General features: G+C 37.1%; 1 pseudogene; it reads right to left on the reverse strand.

Moving 5' to 3' along the window:
• Positions 1-347: 347 nt before the first annotated feature.
• Positions 348-2,621, reverse strand: LOC100719275 (E3 SUMO-protein ligase PIAS2-like; annotated as a pseudogene).
• Between the last annotated feature and the right edge of the window lie 22,080 nt (positions 2,622-24,701).

Genomic DNA, 24,701 nt, shown 5'->3' on the forward strand with positions numbered 1-24,701 from the left:
TTGAATTTTAAATACTTCATTAAGTGAAACTGACTCATTTAAATTTTTCCTTTACTGATTACAATGTTTTTCCTTACTTGATCCATAAGATTTCACAAACATAATAGCTACATGATTAAGTATGTAATGGTTTAGCACTTTCAAATTTTAACAACAGAACTTTTTAGCACTATTTGCTCCTGATACTATGGCATCAGCAGTAATAAGGCAGTCATATTTTTTCTTGAAATAATCAAACTGTTTTCCACTCCGTAAGTATACAAATTATATGTTTTATTTTGTATTCACTGTTGCACAGTATCAAAAGATGTCCCAAACTGCACTTCATTATTGATAGCATTTCTTCCTTAAGGGCATGTGGTGGATGGCACGGAGTAGTCTACTGATGAAGGTGGAATAGCAGCAGAATCAATTTAAGTCACACTGGGCATCCTTATAGAAGGTGGCCTGATACATGAGAAACCCCTTGGTTGGGCTGCTTTGTGTTTCTGACATAAAGATGCATTTCTGTTGGCAGGAGGGTCTTCCTCTTCATCACAAGAATTTACTGATCAGTAATGTCCATTTTCTTCTTGCTTACTTCAATAGCTATAGTAACTGAACAAAATTTACTGAGGACACTTGAACTTTGTATTTTTGTACATGATTGGTGGATACTTTCATAGCTTTTTTCTTTGGCCTCACTGGATTCCAAGAATCATTTTTTATCTCATCCACATCACAGCAGTCGCTGAGAATTTCCACAAAAAGCCCATCTAAGTTAGACTTTCATAGACAGCTTGTTTGTTATGCACAGAACAAATCCAGGTGGGCTTCTTTTCATTCATTTGTAGATAAAGGGCAGCACTGAAACACTGTAGATGTGTACCCATCCTAGAGGACGTGTCAAGGTCATCTGAAGACGAGCTATAGCAATTTCACTATCAGGATCTGCAGTAAGTTTTGCTTTAATTAGTGTTCAGGAATGATCAAGGTTTCTAATACCTTTCATTTTTAATCCCTGTAATAATATGACTGATGTCAGTTGTACCAGATATACAAAAATGGAATAATTCTTTTCAATTTCTGGTGCCCTCAAAATAGAAATCTGATTTGGCATAGCTTAAGACAACCTAACCGAAGATGTAATATTCAAATGACATCCAGGCTGCTCTTGTTCAATCCATTTTTAGGTGGTGGTACATAGCCAGGCAAAGAAAACAGCTTCCTACTTACTTTTATACACAGACTATTGGGATAGTTATTTTCTTGAGGACAACTTGTCTTTGCCAGGCAGTCTTAGCTGAACTTAAAAACTCTATTATCTCTCCAACTATCTGGCAAAAAATTCCTTGATATGCATATCTAACTTGTTTTTTTTTAATTTTAAAGAGAACAAATTTAACAAAACAGAATAAAGCCAATTAAAACACAACAGTGAAAGTGGTACAGAACTTCAAAACAGGACAATAGGAAATCAACAATGGCTATCATAATATATCTTGCTATCTTCACGATAGTTGTCCATACCATCAGACATAGCAAAATCGAACAAAACAAAACAGAATAAAACCAATCAAAATATAACATTGAGTAAAATAAAACAATAAATCAGAACAAAGCAAAACAATGAGAACAATACTGTATCTTGTTATCTTCAAAAGAGTTGTTCAGGTTATCAGACGCAGGAATAAAACAAAATAGTAAAATAGAACAAAACATTGGATTTCAAAAAGCAAGACAGGAGACTACCTCCCACATTTGGCATAATATACACTGCCATTCTCCAGACAGATGCCCTGACCACCAGGCCCAGGCCTGCAGAGCCAACCAAACAATACAAGCACTGACCTGTTCCCTTTCCTTTAGTTGCCATCATCTCACCCAGAGTCCTTCGAATCAGCAGGGGTGGTTGTGATAGTGGTGGTGGTGGTTTCTCTGCTGGTTTTTCAGCTTATACTCTGGCTGGCTCACAGCAAGACATAGTTTCTCTGTAGCTGGGGCTCTTTCCGGTTGGCATGGTAGCATTTACTTCACTGGAAGGCCTGTTGTTATGGTTTTTATCTAGATGCCCCTCCCAATCTGTTGAGGTGTCAAAGCAAAAATAAAAAACTTTTCTTGAAATTGCTGATTACTGCTTTGAACTAAACTTGTGGGCTTGATGAGAACAACAAGGACATCATAAAAAGTCAGGCTTTTTTTTTTTTCTCAACTGCCGTCAGGATGGACAGGAGGAATTGAAGGATACAGTTGCTGCATCTCAAAAGTGGCTTTAGTATCTTGAAGTAACACAGAACCAACAGGAGAGGATGGTGAGGGAGGTGTAACTGAAGTGGAAGGCAACGAGGGGATTCCAGCCACAGCCAAGTCTGCTTCCACAGGTGATAAGCTACCATCTAAACTGAAAACTGGTGATTTGATTATAGATAAATCAGAAAACCCTTCAAGACTCCGCAGATATTGGCATCTATATAATTCTCAGAGTTTAATCTGAACGCCAGGGCTGCAGCCACTCTTCCATAAATGCAGGGCCCTCATCAGGCAGTCATGCATATGTCCATTTTATTCTGTCCAGCAAAGCTTAGCAGTACAGAAACTCTAAAATTAAAAACCATATTTCTCAACTCTCCAAAATTTGCCATTTTATACCCCTGCTGCCACCACAGCCGCCACTGCTTCCAGCACCATCCTGCACTTTTTCAGATTATTTTTTTGTACCAGGAATTGAACTCAGAACCTTGTGCCTGCTGGACAGGTGCTTATGCCACTGAGCTATTTCTCCAGCCCCTAGTTATTTCTTAATAGGGATGATAAAAGACATAAAGGCTAAAAACAAAACAACTTCAAAAACAAGAAAACCCCACCATCTTGATACACACATATCGCTGACATATACCTTAAAAGGCTCCTTAGATCAGAAGTGCATATGTGAATTGATGCATTCTATTCTGATTTGAGACCTGAATGGAGTGTTGAAAAGTGCATAATATTGGGTTGGGGATTTAGCTCAGTGGCTCAAGCACTTGCCTAATAAGTGCAAAGTCATGAGTTCGATCCCTGGTACCAGGAAGGAAGGAAGGAAGGAAGGAAGAAAGAAAGAAAGAAAAAAAGAAAGAAAGAGAGAGAGAAAGAAAGAAAGAAAGAAAGAAAGAAAGAAAGAAAGAAAAGTGTACAACATTATCAGTTCCATTTATTTGATTCAATTCTCCAAATAGTTACTGAGGGCCTACTTTGTATCAGTCCTTAGCTGAGTCTCAGTAATATCAGGATGAATAAGACAAAGAGGGATCCTGCCCTCAAGCTCATAATTCCAGAGAAGAAAGAAGATACAAGAAATTCAGATATAAGAACTACAGGAGACTATAGATAAGGAATTTATCCTAGGCAGTGTCTGTAAGGAATTGAGGTGAAATTGAGGCGTGGGCTATGAATAGATATTAGCAGAAGGTGTGGGGGAGGTACTATTCTAGCATGCAGAGATACAAAAAGTCAAGATAAAAATGGAAAGATTTCTGCTTTGCTGGTACATCAAGTGAAAGGCAGAGGATGGAAATGAGGCTAGAGAATTTGGCAGGATTCGATGGGGGAGGGGTGGCTATAAGCCGTTTTAAATGTTTTGAATTTAGAACTAAAAATCATGGATAATTTCATTTAGTACTTACCTCAACTATAGGCCCAAGGCACTATTCCTAGCTCTGTTATAGAAATGAGGACATTGAGACCTCATGAGGTAAATGAATTCCCTTTGTATTGTTAACCCTAGGTGTTAAGAGTTGAGAGTGACTTCAGATCACATTCTCCATTGTGTGGACCACAGACTATAATGCTATCAGATAGATAAATGAGAAAATTTTCTATACAGTATTAAACCATGGTGAAGGCTGTTGCAAACAGGCAAGCGTAAACCCTGTGGATAGATTCCAACCCTACTCATCATCATAGAGTAAAGGGAAGCCCAAGATAGCTGGACAATTTGTTTCTAGAGAAGCTGAAAACTCCATTTCAGTTTGATAAATCTTATTTTAAAATATTGGTAACTGATAAAAATCGCTTGTATATAGTCATTCCTTGGAATCCACAAGGGGTTGGTTCCAGAACCCTCAAACATATCAAAATCCACAGATGATCAAGTTCCTTATGTAAAATAACCTTGTATTGGCTTACAATATGCTGTCACCACACAGGGTTCAAGGAGCCCTCCCCAAAAAGGAGATGGGGACCACAGCTCACCCCTCGTTCGCAAAGTAGTAGTGATGGGCATGCATGTTAGCATGCATCAGTAAGTGCAGGGACAGATTTTACTAGGCAAACTTAAAGTACACAAACTGAGAAAATAGTGGCCCCTCAATGGAACAGCAAGCACATTATGGTGTGCAGCTGGGGAGTGTTTGTAAGTTTTGGGGGTGTCTCGAGACAGATGATGTAGGATGCATATTCTAGTGTCTCTCAGAATGCTGTCAATAGCCTGTTGGAATGCAAATGGTTGGCATGCACTTAAAGTTTAGAGATATAGTACCCAATTAGCACAATAATAGTGCTGTAAGATTTATGAATCTTTAAGTTCTAGAGGAAAAACACAGGTTCAATGGATCTTTAAGACTCGGGGATTTTTTGTTTTGTTTTTTATTTTGAATGAATTTCTTGAGAAAGAAAAAAACAGGTTTGGGGTGCATTGTAACTTTGGGTAACTTTGTGTCCTGAAGCTACTGCTGCTTTTCCTAAAAAGCACAGTTTTAAAATTATAATTTTCCTTGCTTCCTCTCTACCTATCTTCACACCTACCATACACTTTAAATCATTTCTAGATTACTTATGATGCCTAATCCAAAGTAAATGTGACATAAATAGTTGTCATATTGTTTGCTTCAGGAATCAAGACTGTCCACACAAACTCAGTAAAGACATGTTAGGTTTTACCATAGTTTTGATCCATGGTAAGTGGGCTGAATCCACAGATGTAGAATTCATGGATACAAAGGGCTGACTGGACACACTGAACCCAATAGGGCAGACTAAGACAATAAATGACTCATGTAGTGAATGTGCTAGGAGAGGAGTACAAGAACTGGGGTACACTGCTCAGTTTATACAAGAAATAGAATTCACAGAGGCAAAAAATGAAATTAAAACAGAAATCCCTAGTTAGGCGGTAGATAAGGGGATAAGAAATGCCTACCATTTTTTTCTTTTTCCTGTGGTAAGATTCAGAACACTCATAAATATCTTGAGATTCCAGATTGACAATTTTTGTACCAGAGTTGAGGTAACAGAAGGTAAAGCCTCAAGTTTGCTCCAAGTGAAGAGCTGAGAGACCCAGCAAGGACTTCTGCTCAGAAAGAGGATGAGGGGTTTTCAAAAATGGCGACTTGCTAGGGGATTGGATGGAGAGTCTCTCTGGAGAAATCATATTAGAAGCTAGAATATGACAACATGGAGAGGGCCAGATGAATGGATAATGATTCTTATTAACCAAGACAGCGCAGGTGGAGGATTTAAAGTCGTGCTGAGACTGCAAAGGCTGATAATGGGAGGCTGCAAATCCCGCGCCTTTAATGCGGCAAACTGACCAGTGGACCCAACAGGAAAAGCTGTGTTGGCTTTTGGTGACTGCTGGAAATTGAGACCCGGGACCCCATGAAGCAGCCAGGACTGCCCCACTGCACCAGAGGAAATTGTGAAAGGCTCTGGAGCTCTGAAGCCGAACGCTGTGCAGTTTTCTGACCATTCCATGCTGTGCCTGGGGCACAGTGAGGGCAAGTGGCATGGTGTGCAGTAGACTCAAGAGGAGGACATGCACAGAGCCCTGGTGAGTACTGGGGACTGGGTCCCACGGCTGCTATGGTTGGCCAGAGAACATCTTGGAACTGAGCAGAGCCCGCCACCATGGCGGCATCAATAACACAGAGAGTCTGGCGGAAGACATCTTAAGAGTTGGGCAGAACCTGTGGCTTGGTGACATCACCGAGTCGCCCCTGGCATAGAGAGGTCTGGTGGAGGACATCTTGAAATTGGGCAGAGCCTGGCACCGTGTTGGCTTCAGCATCATACAGAGAACTAGTGGAAGACATCTTGGAATTGGGCAGACTCACTGTCCTGGTGCTCCTGTCACAGTGAGGTCTGAAAGAGAACAGCTTGGATTTGGGCAGAACCCTGTGCCACAGTGACATTAATCAGCTGCTTCTGGCACAGAGAGAACTGGCAGGATCTGCTGGGGCTGAACCAAGCCTCTGCTTGGGGCCCAATAAGCAGATACAAAATAGTCACAACTCTGTGACATCCAGAAAGTACAGCCTAATTTATGGATTGACTGGAACAGAGGCTGGAGGCTAACCTGCACTGTCCCTGCATCCCTGCCTACCCCAGATAACAGCAAATTGGGGATGACAGCAAAAACTCAAGTCAGCACGCTTCTGAAAGGCCCTAAGCAATACGGAGAGGGCCAGAGACCCCCAGGACACTCCAGTCTGAAAGAAACCAGAAACATGACAAGAGATTAAAAAAAAAAAATCTCCAGCTGCCCAACATGAGAAAATAAGCCCAGGAGAAGTAAACACTGAAGAGAACAAGCACAGTAAACATCCAATACCGGACACAGCATCAGCTGAAATTAAAAAATACCTCCATGACCTCATAAATGAATTTAAAGCTGTACTCCTGATCCAAGTGAGGCAAGATATAAAGAGATTAATTAAAGAAATGACAAGCCCCGCCCAAGAGAGCACAGATGGAAGAACTAAGGAAATCAGAAAACAAAGAGAAACTTCTGAAGAAGAATTTAAACATAACTTAGAATACATGAAACAGATCCAAAGAGATTACCAGGAAACTAAAAACTCCATTGAACACTGGCAAAATACCCTGACAGAAACTAAAGCCAGCCTTCTGAAACTTGAAGAGAGATTTATGACATATGATCGTGAAAGAAAAAACCTCTTAAAATTAACAAGGAACCAGAAAGAAACATTTCAAAGGCTAGAAGATGACAAAAGGATACATAACTTAAGAATAAAGAATATGAGTGAGGAAGTAGGAGCAACCAAAAATGAAATACAAAGAATATTCACAGATATATTAAAGCAAAATTTCCCATGTATAGCAAAAGGAAATGATATCCAGATAAAAGAGGCATACAGAACACCAGCTACTTACAACCAAAACAGATCTACGCCTAGACATATGATAATCAAGATTCCAGAAATCCATCAAAAGAACAGAATATTAAAAGCAGCCAGAGAAAAGAAGCAGATTACCTACAACGGGAATATTATCAAAATAACAGCAGACTTATCAACACAAACTCTTAAGTCAAGAAGGGAATGGGGAGAAATATTCCAAGTCCTGAAAGAAAATAATATGCAACCAAGACTCATATACCCGTCAAAACTCTCTCTCAAAATTAATGGAGAAATAAGATGCTTCCAAGACAAGGAGGAACTGTGGGAGTTCATGGCCACCAATCCAACCCTACAGAGAGTGCTGAAGGACATTCCAGAGAAAGAGAGGAAGGGATACCAGGATTCCAGCAACAGTGGCAGAGAGGCCTCAATGAACGGGGCAGACAGTGGAATGAGGGAATAAGGTGGACAAATTATAGCAGAAAAGTGGAGTAGCAGACATGAGGCAGAGACGGTAAGCTATAGCTTTAGTATAGACAGCTCTGAAACACTATAAAAAAGGCAGAGGTCATTGTTAATAGTGTATCAGGATTTAAAAGACACAGTAGTCTTATCGCCATATTTAGTTTGAATTTAATTTGTTCTGGTCTGTCCACTCATGTCAGATTTGAGAGCACAGACATCTGACCCAAAAATAGCAGTTATACCATGGTAACTATCCTTACTTTCCTATTAACTTAAACTGAAATCCTGTATTACTTACATTGTCTTACTATGACTGATCTTAATTGAATCCAATTCATAAGACCATGGGTTTGCCTTGGCTGATTTTATTTGAATTTGGTATGCTTGTTAGTATCAACTCTAAAAGTAGGGGCAACTACTCTGAAGATGACAAGATGTAAAGGATATCCATACTGGTATTAATTATTAACAGCTCTCAAATCCTACAATGCTTTCAAAGTTGTGTTTCTATAAAAATAGGTAATACTATGTTTAACTATATTAAGCCAATGATGTGGACAAATCTACTGAAAATAACAAGAGAAAACATAGTAACTAAGGAAGATCACCTACATTGTGGTCTTATATGTCTTATCCATTGCATGTTTTTCTAGGAATTTGTTTTGCTGTCTTGTTATGATTTGTTTTTCCCTATAATACAGAGAGGATAGATATATATGTAGAAATTCACACATGAGTTTTTTTTTAAAAGTTATTTACGGGAACAGATTATATAATGCAAGATGTAATGAACAGATACTCTGAAGAAGAGACACTAAGAAACCCAATGCTAATTTTGTAGCATTATGATATAAATTCTAGCAATACTATTATTCACTCATCAGAATGATATTAGTCTAGTCTCTTAAGTTCAATTTCAGCATATGTAAAGATGAGGACAGCTACCATAAAGAGAATGAGAGATGCGATGGTAGTTATTATTGTCTTCCCCAATGTTAGATCTTGAAGACCTAAAAAGCCTTCATCATCCTGTAATGATTTGATTAGTTCTATAATATGCAATATGTATATAATGTGGGTGAAGATGGGGACAACTATTTGTAAGAAACTAGAGACAGATAGAGAGTGAAGATCTCCAGTGGACTTGCTTTGAAGTCTGTATTTCTTTAAATTGTTTTTTAAACTGTTTTGTTCTGTTTTGATATGTTTAATCTTACCCTCTTTGAGATGTAAAACAAGTGTGTAGGACTGATAACCATATTACTGAGTTTTTATTCGATCATTGAGCAGAACTGTTTGCAGTGTCACTTTTTGAATGTCATTTTAAATACTTTAATTTTGTAACCTGAACAGCTATTTCTAAGATGACAATATGTAACTTATCAACCAGCAATTTCTTAGTTTATTTTTCTGTAATTTTGTATTATTTCTACCCTTTTTTATCTCCATGTATTTTTGTGTTTCCTTTTCTTTAAATAAAAAAAGAAAGAAAGAAAGAGGATGAATAACAAACGTTAAGCCAAATGATTACCGAGGGACCACTAGGAAGGCAGTCATACTCACTGACTGGACAGGGGAGGGAAAAGAAAAAATATTGCATATTAGAAGGTACAACTCAGTCTTCATTGAGGTTTATGGATAGGTTTCACGGCAACTGAACTCTGAAAAACCTCAAGTGGGAAATCTTACGTGGCACCAATTTATGGACGACTAACACAACCCAGTACAAATCCTTCAACAGAGTCCCACAGACAAAACCACTTATAATCAGCAGTCTCAAATGCAAGTGAAATGAAGACCGAACAGCAAGCAGAAATAAGAGGTAGCCATTAGACACTGAAACTTCAGACACAATTCATAAAATGGGCTATAAAATAATATTTAATGTACTTGAAGTAACAAAGAAGCATAAAATATTAATAGAAATGATTAAGAGTATCATTTAATTCTAAAAAATTTTGGAATACAACATACAATTTAGGAAATGAAAAGTTGTTGAACTAATGCTTTTATTTGTCCTATCATTTCTCTACAAAGTTTTCATCTCTGGTTGAAGGCGTTGTATAAACTGGAGTTCCAAGCCACCACTTTGATATAATATTCTTGGATATTTCTCTGATATAATGTGAACAGTATGTGGTAATAAACTAGCTCTTTTTCTGTTTTAATCTGTCTTTTCTTACAGGGGTACATTCTCACTAAGATGGGTAGAGGGAAAGTTCTGCCTGCACCACAGTGGGCTGTGGCAGGAAAAGCAGACCCCGTGCTCATTTAGGTTGGGCCTGAGCCCGGGTTTGCTGGTTCTCCCTCAGCAGCAGGCACAGAGAGGCATGCAGGACTCGGCCTTTCAGTGGGAAGGGCAAGACAACCCACAGAAGATTCCACAGCCCTGAAGCTACGGCGTCATTAGGAATCTCCAAGGAGCATCAGCCGAGGACCCTGGGAAAGATGAATTGGGTGCATCTGAAGAGCTACATTACTTGTGTCTCAAATAATGGACTATCTGCATGGGATAAGACAAAATATGATTTTACCTCATGAGCTTTTTCTTTTTAAAAATTTGTATTAGTGTATGTTTGCAGTACATAATTACATGAATTGTGGAGATTTGGTGCACATATATTACCTGTCTTGTGTCATTTCCCCTCCACTCCTCTCCCCTTCCCCTCTTCTTTCATCCCTGTATCACCATCTGATTTGCAAGAGATTTTTGGATTTTTAAGGACTCTCCATACTGATTTCCGTAGTTTACATTTCCACCAACAACGTAGAAGGCTTCCTTCTTCCCCACAGCCTTGCCAGCATTTGTTTATTATTTAACTTTTTGATGTTAGCCAGTCTTTCTGGAGTACGGTAGAATCTCAGTGTGTTTTGATTTGCATTTCTCTTATAAAGACATATGCTGAAAATTTTTCATGTATTTATTCAGAATTTGTACTTCTGAGAAGTATCCATTTTACTTGTCCATTATTCATTGGTTCTTTTATTTGGGGTCTAATTTGTTTGAGTTGTTTACATACTCTGTATGTTAATCCTCTGTCTCACAAGTAGCTGTAAAAACATTATTCCCATTCTGTAGGTTCCCTTTCTTAGGTGTTTCCTCTGGGGTAAGTTGAATTTTGATATAATATGATTTGTTATTTCTTGTGCAAATTGGGGTTCAATTCAGAAAGTCTTTGCCTATGCTTTGTCTATAAGATTTTAACCTATTTTATCTTCCACCAGATTGTTTCTAATTTGATTTTATTTTAGTGCATGATAAGAGATATGGGTCTAGATTCAATCTTTTGCATGGGTAGAGCCTCTTTTCCTAGCACTATTTGTTGAAGAGCTATTGCTCCTCCAGCACATGTTTTTGGATGCCTTTGTATACTGCAGTTTTTCTGTGTCTTCTGTTGTGTTTCTTTGAATGATGTCTGGTTGTGTGTGTGTGTGTGTGTGTGTGTGCCAGTACCATCCTGGTCTTATTAACGTAGCTTTGTAATATAACTTGAAATCTGAGATTGTTCTTTGATGATTGTTCTGCCCAGGATTACTTTTGCTTTTCTGAGTCTCTCATGGTTCTATATGAATTTTAGGACTGTTTTACTAGTTCTCTGTGGAATGTTGTTGATATTTTGACTGAAATTTGGTTAAATCTGTATATTGGTTTTTCCTTTTTATTAGTATATATTGTCATACATAATAATCATTTTCATCAAATGGAATTTATACCTATATACAATATATCTTAATCCTTTTCCCATTCCTTTCCCCGTTCAATTATTTTTCTTTTCTTATTATACAAATTTTGTTTCCATTTTTTTCTTTGCATCCTTCCCCCCCCTTGTCTTCTCCCTTCTTCCCCTTCCAATTTTAAGATGTTTTTTCTACTTCCTAATATCTATCCTCTGTTATTTTCCATGATGTTTAAACACACTGTAATATTTAAAACAATGTGATAATTATGATTATGGTCTCAGAGTGTATCCATTTTCCTATAAATGATTCAAGTTGAACCCTTTTATGACAGGATAGTACTCTATCATACATAAATACAAATTTCTTTATCTATTCATTTTTGATGGTAATATAGGTTGTTTCCAAGATTTAGCTATTAGAAATTTTGCTGCTATAAACATACGTAGGCACATATCACTGTAGCATAATGCTTTTAATTCTTTTGGGAAGATGTCTAGGAGGGGAATAGCTAGGTCAAATGGAATCCCTAGTTTCAGTTTTTGGAAAAAAATCTCTAAATTTATTTCCATAGTGCTTGTACCAGTGTACACTCCCACCAAAAATGAAAAATGGATCTTTTTCCCTCACCACCTCCCCAGCATTTGTTACTGGCTGTTTTCTTGATGATAGTCATTCTTCCTGGAGTGAGATGGAATTATAGTGTTGTTTTAATTTGCACTTCTCAAATGACCAGTGATGTGGAGTATTGCTTCATACATTTATTTTCCATTTGTATGTCTTCATCTAAGAAATCTCTATACTTATAGCATGCCCATTTTTGAATTGCGTCTTTAAATTAGGGGGCTCTGATTTTTTTTTTTTTTTTTAGTTCTTTGTGTATTCTAGATGTTAGTGCTTTGAAGAGTAGCTAGTATAGATACTGTTCTCATTCTATGGGTTGCCTCTTGATTTTGTTGGTGCTTTCTTTTGCAATGCAGAAGCTTTTTAATTTTATGTGATTGCAGTTATTGATTCTTTGTAACATTTCTTGTCTGATCAGGGTTTTGTTCAAAAAGTCTTGGCCTATCCCTGTATCTTCTAGAATTCTACCTATTCTATCTTCCAGCAAATTGTTTCTGTTTTTATAGTTAGATCACTGATCCATTTCAATTTTAGTTTAGTGCATGGTGAGAGATATGAGTCTAGTTTTAATCTTCAGTTATGTAGGAAGCCAGTGTTCCCAGCACCACTTATTAAAGAGACTATATTCCAGTGAAGGTGCTTTTCAAAGACAAGACAGCTGAGTGTGCTTGGAGCTGCTCCAGCATATTCTCTTCTGTTACATTGATAGTCTACCATTATAATTGTATTACTGCATATCTGCTTATGGGTATGTTTTTGTTTGTTTGTTTGTTTGTTGTTCTTTTTTCTTTTCTTGCCAGTACAATAGTATTATCACAGTAGCTTTGTAGTAGAAGTTCAAATCAGGGATTGTGATGCTCCTTGCTTTACCTTTGTTACCCAGAATTGCTTTTGCTACTCTAGGAGTCTTCTGGTTTCAAATGAATTTTAGGATTGTTTTCTCTAGTTTTGTGAGTTTATGCTTTTGGTATTTTGATTGGGATTGCAGTAAGTCTGTATAATGGGTTTGTGTGTTTTGGCCATTTTCATTATGTTCATTCCACCTATCCAAGAACAGAAGGGATTTTTCCATTTGCTGAAGTCCTCTTTTATCTCCCTTTTCAGAGTAATATAGTTTTCAATATGTAGGTCTTTCACTTACTTTATTAGATTTATTCCTAAGTGTTTCATTTTTCTTTATGCTATTGTAAAAGATGATGTTTCCATAATTTTTCCCTCAGTGAGTTTGCTGTTTGTGTATAGGAATGCTATTGATTTTTCAGTTCTGACTTTGTATCCTGCTATTGTACTTGCTTATTAATTCTAGGAGTCTTTTGGTAGAGTTTTTGCAATCTTCTATGTAGAGTATCGTTTAATCCATAAATTACGGTAATTTAAATTCATCCTTTCCTATCCTTATTCATTTCTTTCTCTTGTCTAATTGCTCTGGGTAATTACAGAACTATATTGAACAGGAGCTATGACAGCAGGCTTCCTTGCCTTGCTCCTGATTTTAAATACAAGCTTTCAGTTTTTGACCATTAAGTATAATGTTGGCTGTTAGTATGCCATAGATGGTGTTTATCAGATTTAGATAAAGACATTCTGTTCCAATTTTCTGCAAGGATTTTATTATGGGTGGGTGTTGGACTCTTGGCAAATGCTTTTTCTGCGTCTGTTGAGATGACCATGTGGTTTTAGTCCTTGGTTCTGTTAATATAGTGTATTACATTTATTGATTTGTGTATGTTGAACCATCACTGCATCCCTGGGATGAATTCTACTTGGTCATGGTGCATTTTCTTCTTAATAATTTCTGCATTCTGTTTGCCAGTAACTTCTTGAGAATTTTTGCACCCATGTTCATTGAGGAGATTGGCCTATAGTTTTCTTTTTGGTTGGATCTTTCTCTGGTTTTGGTGTCAGAATAATGCTTTCTTCCAGGAATGAATCTGGGAGAACTGCTTCTCTTTCAATTTTATTGAAGAGTTTGAGGAGTAATGGTATTAGATCTTCTCTAAAATTCTTATAGAATTCATCAGTGAATCAGCCAAAGCATGGGATTTTCTTGGTAGTTTTTTTTTTTTTTAATGATTTCTTCAGCTCCATACTGATATTGGGTTGTTTAGAATTTTTATTTGTTTTTGATTCAGCTTTGGGAATTTTGGATTTACCTAGGGATCTGTCCATTTCTTCTGCATTTTCCATCTTTTTAGAGTAAAGGTTCTCAACATAGGCATTATTATTCTGAATTTCTGCAGGATCTGTTGTAATTTGACCCCTTGCATTCCTAATTGTATGGATTTTGGTCTTTCCTTTTTGTTTGATAAGTTTATTTAAGGGCTTGTCTATTATATTTAATCTTTCAAAGAATAACTCTTTGATACTGTGTATTTTTCTTAGTCTCAAGTGCATTAATTTCTGCTCTGATCTTTATCATTTCCTCCCTTGTATGTACTTTGGGTTTAATTTGCTCATCTGTTTCTAGAACTCTGACATTCAATGTTAGGTTATTTATTTACGTTTGCTCTATTTTTCTGATGTGGGAATTTATTGCTATACATTTTTCTTGGAAGACTGTTTCATTGCATCCCATAAGTCCTGGTGTATCATATTGGAATTATAATTTAATTGTAAAAGCTGTCTAAGTTTTTTCTGTGACCTATTATTTGTTCAGGACAGTAGTATTTAATTTCCATGTGTTTGTGTAGTTTTTTTTTTTTAGTTTCTTTCATCACTGATTTCTAATTTCAGCGTATTGTGATTTGATGATATGCATGGAATAATTTAAATTCCTTTGCATTTACTTAAGTATGCTCTGTGAACTCAAATTTAGTGTGTTTTTGAGAAAGCCCCATTTGCTGCTGAGAAGAGTATGTATTCTATTGCTGTTGGCTGCAACACTTTATGTATCTATTAAGTCAATTTATTTAAAAGTTTGGTTTAGCTATGACATTTTTTTGTCAGACATTTTCAGAAATGTCTTCTAAGTGTAACTAGCTTTTGGATTTTGAGTCTGTCCCAATTTATTAGAGATGAAATGTTGCTGTCTCCTTGGCCTGGCATCCTATTCTTTGGTACCAGAGTATAGTATTGTTTATGAGCCCCAGACAATATAGGTAGTGGCATATAAGGGAAACCAAATGTTCACAATAACTATGTCATATTGAATAAAGCAGACAATCAGTAAAAACAATAACATGAAGTACAGATTAGAAAATGACAAATATAATCTAACTTTTTACCTTTAACCATAGCTATGAGATTTATAGTTATATAACAAGACCTAAGACAAACCAGAAAATTATATATAGTAAATATTCAATCAACAGAGTGATTTTTACCCTAAAGGACAAAATTTAAAAGAAAAAAAAGAGGAAAAACAGATAAATAAAAGAAGAGAAGATTAAAAGCAAAGCTGAAGGACCAAAGAAGATTGGAAGGAACCTCAGAAACTAACAACAAATACAGGAAGGAAAGAAATAAGAAAAAAAACAAAAACAAGAACATGACAAAAAAACTAAAAACAATATTCACGCACACACACAATTTTAAAACCCAAAAGTAAAAGAAAAACTTTCTCAGATTTTGAGCCTGTGGTTATCTTCTGATGTCTACTCTTTTGTGGTAGTGAGGGCATGACTCCTTTCTTGCTGGTAGATAAAGGAGGCAAGCAAGGCCCAGATCCATGCTGGAGAACTCCTGCAAGCCTGCAATAGAACTATTGTGGAGTATTAGATAAGCCCAGAAGGCCTACAATAGGATGAGAACAGGATGCCAGTTCTGGTACTTTCAAATCCACACAATTTCAGGTTGATACTAGTCTCTGATCATGGTGCTAGGGCCTGAGTCATTCAGTCTGCTATACTCCATCTCTTGTTGAACTGACCATGACTCCCTCACCCTGGTTTTCTACCACAGTTGTCTCTCACCCAGTCACCATGGGATTTCAACTCTCATAATCCTGAGATAAAGCCAACAATGGCTGCTCCAAATCCTGGGTTTAGTTGGCCCTTCCCTAAATCAGCATCAACCAAGCACCCTCTTCAGGGAACATGGAAGTCACTTGGACTGGAGTCACTCACCAGCTATTTTAGTGGCGTTTCTCTCTGGAGACCTCTAAAGCCTCCTGTACTCAGCATGTCCTGTGTATTTGCTCCTCCTCTCATACCATGAGCTATGATCCAGGAAGAAAATGCAGACTGTCCTCTCCCTTTTCTGCGTTAAGTTCTCTTCACTTTCTGTGGGCTCAAATTTTCCCTTTAGACACTGGGGATCCACATACCTCCTTTTGTAATTCCCCAAGTTGTTACTTTCTGGTTTCTGGATTCTAAATCTTGGAGAGGTTGTTTCTTTTCTGCTTACTGCTCCCTAACAGTTTGGCTATTTTGACAATTTTATTCTGCCTATACAGGAAAAAGGGATAGTTTTGCATTTTCTGATTCCACTTCTATGTCCTTTTTCAGAGTACTGTAGCTTTTCTTGTAGAGGTCTTTCATTTCCTTTGTTAGGTTAATTGCTATGTAATTTACCTTGACACTATTGTGAATAGTATTGTTTTACTAATTTCTTTCTTGATGAGTTCATTATTGGTATACTGGTACACTATTTATTTCTATGTGTTGATTTTGTATCTTGTCATTTTGCTGAATGTATTAGTTCTAGGAGTCTTTTGGAAGGTTTTCCATGTAAAGGATCATACTATATATATCCTTTTTATTTCTCTCTTGCCTGATTTCTCTGCCTAAAATCATGAGTACTCAACAGAAGTTGTGATAGTGGACATTCTTATTTTACCTTGGATTTTAAAGGAAAAACTTTCAGTAGTTCCCCATTTAATATGATGTTAGGAGTTGGTTTGTCATAAATAATCTTTATCCTATTAAGATAAGGTCCTTTTATGCCTGTTTTTTCAGGGTTTGTTTTTCTTTTAAATCATAAATGAATGTTGGAATTTGTCAAAGATTTTTCTGTATCTATTGAGATGATAATGTCACATTTTTGTCCTTGGTTCTGTTTATGTGATATGTTATAGTTATTGATTTGCCTATGTTGAACTATCCCTGCGTCCTGGGATGAAGCCTCTTTCATCATGATGCATGATCTTTTTAATGGTTTCTTACAATCTGTTTGGTAGTATCTTGTTGATGACTTTCATACCTATGTTCATTAAAAAGATTGCCCTGTAGTTTTAATTTCAGTTGAGCCTGTGTGCTTTTTATTTATTTTGGTATGCATTTGAAATGTATAATGATTACATTCCTCATGAGCAGTTGGTACATGTACAGAATAAATCTTAATTCCTTTTTTCATCCTCTTCCCTTCCTCTTCCTCCTTCTCTATATCTCTTGGTCCCTTCCCCTTTTGCAAAATGTCTATCTCTCTTACTTGTATTATCTGTCTTTCAGATTGCTCTTTATATTTCGGGTTTCTAATATAAGAGCAACCATGTGATATTTAACCTTCTATATCAGTTTTCACTTAACATTGTAGTCCCAAGGTCACCCATCCATGTGACTTTTGTGCTTGCTTCGGTTTATATGATTATACTAGATTTATTTGACTTGTGCATGTTGAACCACCCTTGTGTCTCTGGGATGATGACTTGTTACATTGTTTGCCAGTACCTTACTGGAGAAAGTTGCATCTTTATGTTCATGGATTGGCCTGTAGTTCTGTTTTTTGGTTGAGCCCTTTTCTGGTTTTGGAATCAAAATAATGCTGGCTTCCAGAAATGACTTTGTTAATCCTCTTTTCTTTTCCTTAAAGAGATTGAGTATTGATGTTAGATTTTTCCTGAAGTTTTTATAGAATTCAGTGGTGAAATCACTGGGTCTTAAATTTTTCTTAATAGGTATGCTTCCATTACTGCATCGATTTCATTATCTGTTACTAAAACTTTCAGGACAACCCTTTCAGCCTCCCAAGCGCTGGGATTACAGGCTTGCACTACCATGTCCCGGTGAGTATCTCAGTTTGAAAGAACCCCTTCCCAAAACGGTTTCTGATGGGTCGGTCATTTTCCAACATGGCAGGCACTGCACTGAATTTCAACTTTAGCCTGAATAAGTTGGAAGGAATTACTACTTTCAGGGTAAAATCCCACACTGTATTTGCAGCATATTATTAGCATAGGCTTTTTCTGGGCTGGTGTGGCCAGCACAGTCCATTGTTTGGCAGTGAGGCTGTATACCCTCTCCAGGCTTGCACTGTATTTGAGGATACAGGTCCTCCTCCTTGGGAGCCAGGGTTAGCATTTCAGCCTGCTTTCTTTTCCCTTTGTTTTCTTCGGATTCTCTGTGATTTCTAGTTTTTCTATCAGTTCTTTCTTAATTCCCAGAACTTTTCTTCTTTTCCTTAACAGTAAGTTATCACAAATCTAAGTCCTGGAGAGACTATGATATCCTTCTAGATTCTACATAGTCATCTCCAGGAAAAGCCCTTAAATAGTTCCTTAAAAATCAACTCCTCATAGAGATCTAATCATGAAAGGCAAAACCTTACAGGACAATTTAGAACAATAATCTCACCTCTGGAGACAAAGCTTTCCTATCTAATTTCCTCTGCTCCAAGAATACTTGAGGATTATAGTTCCAACATTACTCCCAAATTTTGCCATAAAGTGTCTTGATTTTGTTATTATTTTCACACCACTCTATACATTATTTTATTTATAGCGTTCTGGTTTGGGTAGTGGTATTTCCATTTCTAAAGTATAGTAATTCTCTGTAAACTCTGGGAGCAAGCTGCAATTCTTTTTTTTTTTCCTAAATAGGAATTAAATAGGTCTCTAAAAGTACAAAGCTGAGAGAAAAGGTTTTAAAATTTTATAATATTGGCTTTAAGAATTACTGTGCATTACTTCCCCTTCATTCTATGAGGCCAGTATCACTCTGATACCAAAGCCAGAAAAGGACACACAAAAAAAGAGATATGTAGGTCAATATCCTTAGTGAAGAAGGATATAAAAGTCCTTATTAAAATACTTGCAAACTGAATTCAGCAACACATTTGTAAGTTTATACACCCTGATCATGTTGGTTATATTCCACGTGATGCTTCAACATTTGCAAATCAACAAACATATGTACCACATAAATAGAACTGAGGATGAAAATTGCATTATCATGTCAATTAATGAAGAAAAAACCTGTGACAAAACTCATATACCTTCATGATAAAAGTCTTGAAGAAGAAACTAGGTACAGAAGGATCATACCTCAATGAGAACTATATATGATAAACCATAGCCAACATCATTCCAAATGGGGAAAAACTGAAAGTATTTCTTCTAAAATCATGAAGGAGACAAAGATAATCATTTTCATCATTTCTATTCAAATAGTAGTTAAAAATTTAGCAATTAGGCAAGAGAAATAAATGAATGATATCCAAATAGGAAAAGAAGAAATCAAACTATTCTTGTTTGTTTCTGATATTATCCTATATTCAGAAGACCACAAAGATTTCACCAAAAGATATTTAGAGCTGATAAAAAAACATAGCAAAGCAGCAGGATAGAAAATTAACATAAAGAAATCAATATCTTTTCAGTACACAAACACTGAATTAGTTGGGAAAAAAAGTTAGAAACACAATTGCTTTCACAGTAGTCTCAAGAACAAAACAAAACAATTGAAAAAACAGCGAGGCATCAATCTAATCAAGGAGGTAAGAGACCTCTAAAATACAAATTACACATCACTGAAGAAAACAATTAAAGAGGACACTGGATGATGGAAAGACAGTCTCTGTTCATGGATCAGCAGAATTAATGTTGCTAAAATGGTATGTTATCAAAAGTAGTCTACAGTCAGTGCAACCCCATCAGAATACCAATGATATTCTTCACGGAAATAGAAAAAAGTTCCAAAATTCATACAGAAATACAAAAGATACAGAAAATCCAAAGCAATCCTGAGCAGAGTCATCACAGTTTTCAATTCAAAATACATACAGAGCCATAATAACAAAAATAATATAGCACTAGCATAAAACCAGACACAAAGACCAGCGGAACAGACTAGAAGATCTGAAAATAAGCCTCCACAGGTACAATCATCTGATCCTTGACAAAGGAGCCAAAAACAAATATTGGAAGAAAGATGGTTTCTTTAACAAATGGTGCTGGAGAACCTGGTTATCCATATGTACAGGATTGAAATCTGATCACTGTATCTTGCCATGTACAAAAATAAGCTAAAAATCGATCAAAAACATAAACATAAGACCTGAAATCTTGAAACTGCTAGGGGAAAATATAGGAAAAATATGTGATAGGCAATGGCTTTTTAAAGAGTATTCCAATAGCTCAAGATTTGCCAAATGGGGTAGCATCAAATTAAAAAGCTTCTGCAAAGCAAATGAAACAACAGAGGAGAAATAACTTACAGAATGAGAAACAAAGCTTTGTGAGGTCCTCTTCACCCGAGAATTAGTATCCACAATACATAAGAAAGTTTAAAATGTTAATCCCAAAAGAACAAATAATTGAATCAAAAATGGGTAAATGAACACATCAAAAGACTCAATACAAATGGTCAACAATATATTTTTTTAAATGTTCAACATCTCCAACCACCAGTAAAATGCAAATCAAAACTACTTTAAGAGAAACAAGAAGCCAATTTGCCCTTTCCATGAGCCAACAGCAGCAATGTGGTGCCCAAGAAGAAAAACAACAAGCGAGTCATCCTTTCTGTGCATCAGGCAGTATACAGGCTGGGAGACAAGGAAATCCCTTCACCTCACTGTAAGCAATTGGCTGATTCTGAGAACACAGACTGAGTTGATAGCAACTGAGATGCAAAAACAACTTACTGCTTGTATTGTTTGATTGACTTTGCAGCCCTAAGCATCTATTTAGAGAATAACAATATGCAGTAAAGCAACTATGGGAGATTTCCTTCTGTTTTGTTTTTGAAATCCAATGTTGTTCTCAGTGTATTGTTTTGTTCCATTTTATTGTTTTGTTTTATTCAATGTTCTATTTTGATTGGTTTTATTCTGTTCTGTTTTGTTTGATTTTAGTATGTCTGATGATGGCAGCAATTTTGAAGATAACAAGAGGCACTATGGTAATCATTGTTGATTTCTTATTATCTTGTTTTGAAGTCTTATATTATGTTCACTGTTTTTTATTGTATTTATTCTCTTTAAAATAACATTTTTAAAAAACTACATTACTCAACCTATCAGAATGGCTCAGATATCATCAATAATACAATCTATGAAACAATGCTGGAAAAGATGTGGGAGAAAAAGGAAATCTATATTATGGAAGAGAATATAAATTAGTACAACCATTATGGAAATCAGTATAGAGGTTCCTCAAAAAGTCAAAACGGAAGTACAGCTCCAAAAAATATGATCCAGAAGGAATTGAAGCCGTCATACTCCATATATCATTGCATAAGCATGTTTACTGCAGCACAAGTCACAATATCCAAACCAGCCTAGGTACCCATCAAAAGATAATTAAATAAAGAATATGGTTATATATACACCATGGAAGATTATCCAGCCAATAAGAAAAGCAGAATAATGCTGTTGATGGATAAATGGTTGTAACCGGAGATTTTCACATTAAGCAAAAAGTCAGACTCAGAATGGTAAGTATTGACTGTTTTCCCTAATATGTGGAATCTAAAAGCAAAAACAAAAGCAAACAAACAAAAAGATGACATGAAAGGAGAAGGGATACTACTATTACACAAGAGAAAGGGAGTGAGAGGGAGGTAGGGGAAAATGTGATCAAGATGTTATGTGTGAATGGAAACGCCACAGTGAACTGACATGAAAGATTATTAAGCAAAAAAAGAATGAAATAGTGAGACACGTTACAACATGCTAAGTGGAGGATGTCAGTCACAAAAGACCACGTACTGTGTGATTCTACTTATAAGAAATGACAGAGTAGGTAACTCAGATAAAAAGTCATGAAAGCAAAAGGACTTTTGGGGAAAGGAGAAATGATTGCTCACGGATAAATGGTTTCTTTGGGAAATGATGAAGATATTCTAAAATTAATTGCTATGATAGTTGCACTGAATTGTACACTTTGAAGGAATTTTAAGGTATGTGAATTAAATCTTAGTGAAGGCATTATAAAAGATTAAAAAGTTCTCAACTTCAGGATTGGGTGGATGCAAATTAAATGACATATCATTTTACTGTAAGCAGGTAAAAAAATTAAAATATAGGAAAATTTCAAGTACTGATTTCAAGCATGATTGCAGAATGACAGATTTCACCCACTGCTTAGTAATGTACAAACTGGAATTACCACTCTGGAAAACAGGTTGGCACAAACTCACACTGCCAGTGCAAATTGAATCTGTTTCATTAGATGCTAGAAGAAATGTGGTAATGTTCATAAGGGCAAAAAACTGAGTACAATCCAAATGTCCATCAGCTGTGCAGTAATTCAGTTGGCTAGGACAGAGCAGCCACCTTAATAATGGTCTCACCAAAACTTTCCCCAAATTGTACATAGAAACTGCGTCCTATTAGGACAGGAGAATGATCCAAAACAACCACTGGCACAACGCTAAAACCCTTTACATGCAAGGTTAGAGTCTGTTAAAGCAGTGAACCCTACCATTAGTCCCCGTGAACCAGGTTCATAGAAAGATAAAGGAGATGAAGTGGATGGAAGCTTTGTGCTGGTGTTTTCCAGGACAGTGGTGGGACTCCGGAGTGAAGGACATTGTACCCCTCCTATTCAGAGAAAAAGTAACAGCTGGGAGAAGGCAGGTCTCTCCACTTGCCTGCTGCCCGCGCCCCATCCCAGAAAATCAGGAGAACGTACCGAGCAAACATTGGATTCTCCAGCCTCAAGCTGGTTCACAACTTGCGTTGTTTGCCTTGCCTGCTCCTCGGCTCTCCACCCACCCAGCGGCAAGGGAAAGTCAAACTCCTCTTCCTTTTCTGTTTCTATTTTCTGAATCCTTTTCTGAATCTATTTTCCCTACTGCTAGGAAAGACACTTGCTCCTTTCACCCTTTGCTGGGGTCCCAGCATCTCTTGCTAGTGAACTAGTTCTTTTCTAAATGTGACATTTTTCTAGTTGTCCTTTCCATATATAGTAAATCCTCGTGACTCACCAGCTGCCCAGGTGACACTAATGTCATCGCCTTCCCCTCCCAACAGCTTCCTTTCCCAGCCAGAACTTCATGACATCCCAGGAGGGCCTCACTGCCGCCTCCCACACACACACACAGACACAGGCACACACACACAGACACAGGCACACACACACACACAGGCACACACACACACAGACACAGGCACACACACACAGACACAGGCACACACACACACACAGGCACACACACACACAGATACACACACACACAGAGACACACAGACACACACACACACACAGACACACAGACACACACACACAGAGACACACAGACACAGGCGCACACACACACACACAGACACAGGCGCACACACACACACACAGACACAGACACAGGCACACACACACACACACACAGACACAGGCACACACACACACACACACAGACACAGGCACACACACACACAGACACAGGCACACACACACACAGACACACAGACACACGCACACACACACACACACAGACACAGGCACGCACACACACACAGACACAGGCACACACACACACAGACACAGGCACACACACACACACACACAGACACAGGCACACACACACAGGCACACACACACAGACACAGGCACACACACACACAGACACAGGCACACACACACACAGGCACACACACACACACAGACACAGGCACACACACACAGACACAGGCACACACACACACACAGATGGCAGCAGCGTCTTGAATCTGCAAACCTGGATTGTTTGACGGCTGTTGACCAATGTGGTAAAACTCATTAATCGTGATTTTCTTTTTTCTTTTTTTTTTTTTTTTTGGCTTGGTTTGGTTTTTTGTTTTGTTTCTTTTTTTGTTGTTTTGTTTCTTTTTAACAGTTAATAATTGACTTCTTAAAAAATCTAACAGTATTCCTTTTTATGGAAAAAAAGGTAAAACAGAAAGCCATAAAACAATAGAATAACACATTATAATCCAATAACAATAGTTATTACATGTTGTTATCTTTAAAGTAGTTATTCAGAATACAAAATATGGGCATTAAAATTTCTCTGATACTAGTACAAATTTTCCTTTTCTGCTGACTTGCACTGTTCTCCTTTCCTCTCCAGTCTTTTTCTTTTTTCCCCATCCTGGATCCTTTCTCCTTTCAATTTTGTCTCATTTCACAATATCTATTGTACATTTTAGACCTTATTTACTCTTTCAGTTTCTCACACCAGGTAGACAATATGATGTTCATGTATGTGAGTCTGATTTATTTCACTCGAGTATAGTCTCAAGTTGCATCCACTTACCTATAAAATTCTCAAGTTTATTGTTCTTTCTGGCTGAGTAGCACTCCCGTTGTATAAAAATACCACCTTCTTTTTATCCGTTCCTTGCTTGGTCCCATTTGACCTAACTATTCCCCTTTTGGGTATCTTCTTAGAAAAATTAAAGGCATCAGACCCCAGTGGTATAATGTGCACCCATATTTATAGCAGTGCTATTTGTAATAGCTAAATCTTGGAAATAATCATGATTTTTGTACAGTGTTTTTCTCTATAAAAGGTGCCAGAGAGATCTGTAGGCCACAGAGAGAAGGGATTTTAAGTAGGCCTGCAAGGATACCAGAAAAATTATGCAGTTAAGTAAGCAATTCAAGTGGATTTCACTCTTTAAAATAAAGTTCAACCATTTTTCTGATAAATGTGGTTTTATATATAATGCTTACTTATTCTCAATAATACTTTGTAACACAAGTGA

This window comes from Cavia porcellus, unplaced genomic scaffold (genome assembly GCF_034190915.1).
Source record: "Cavia porcellus strain 051 isolate PalLab524CR breed Dunkin Hartley unplaced genomic scaffold, mCavPor4.1 scaffold_16, whole genome shotgun sequence".
Taxonomy (NCBI): Eukaryota; Metazoa; Chordata; class Mammalia; order Rodentia; family Caviidae; genus Cavia; species Cavia porcellus.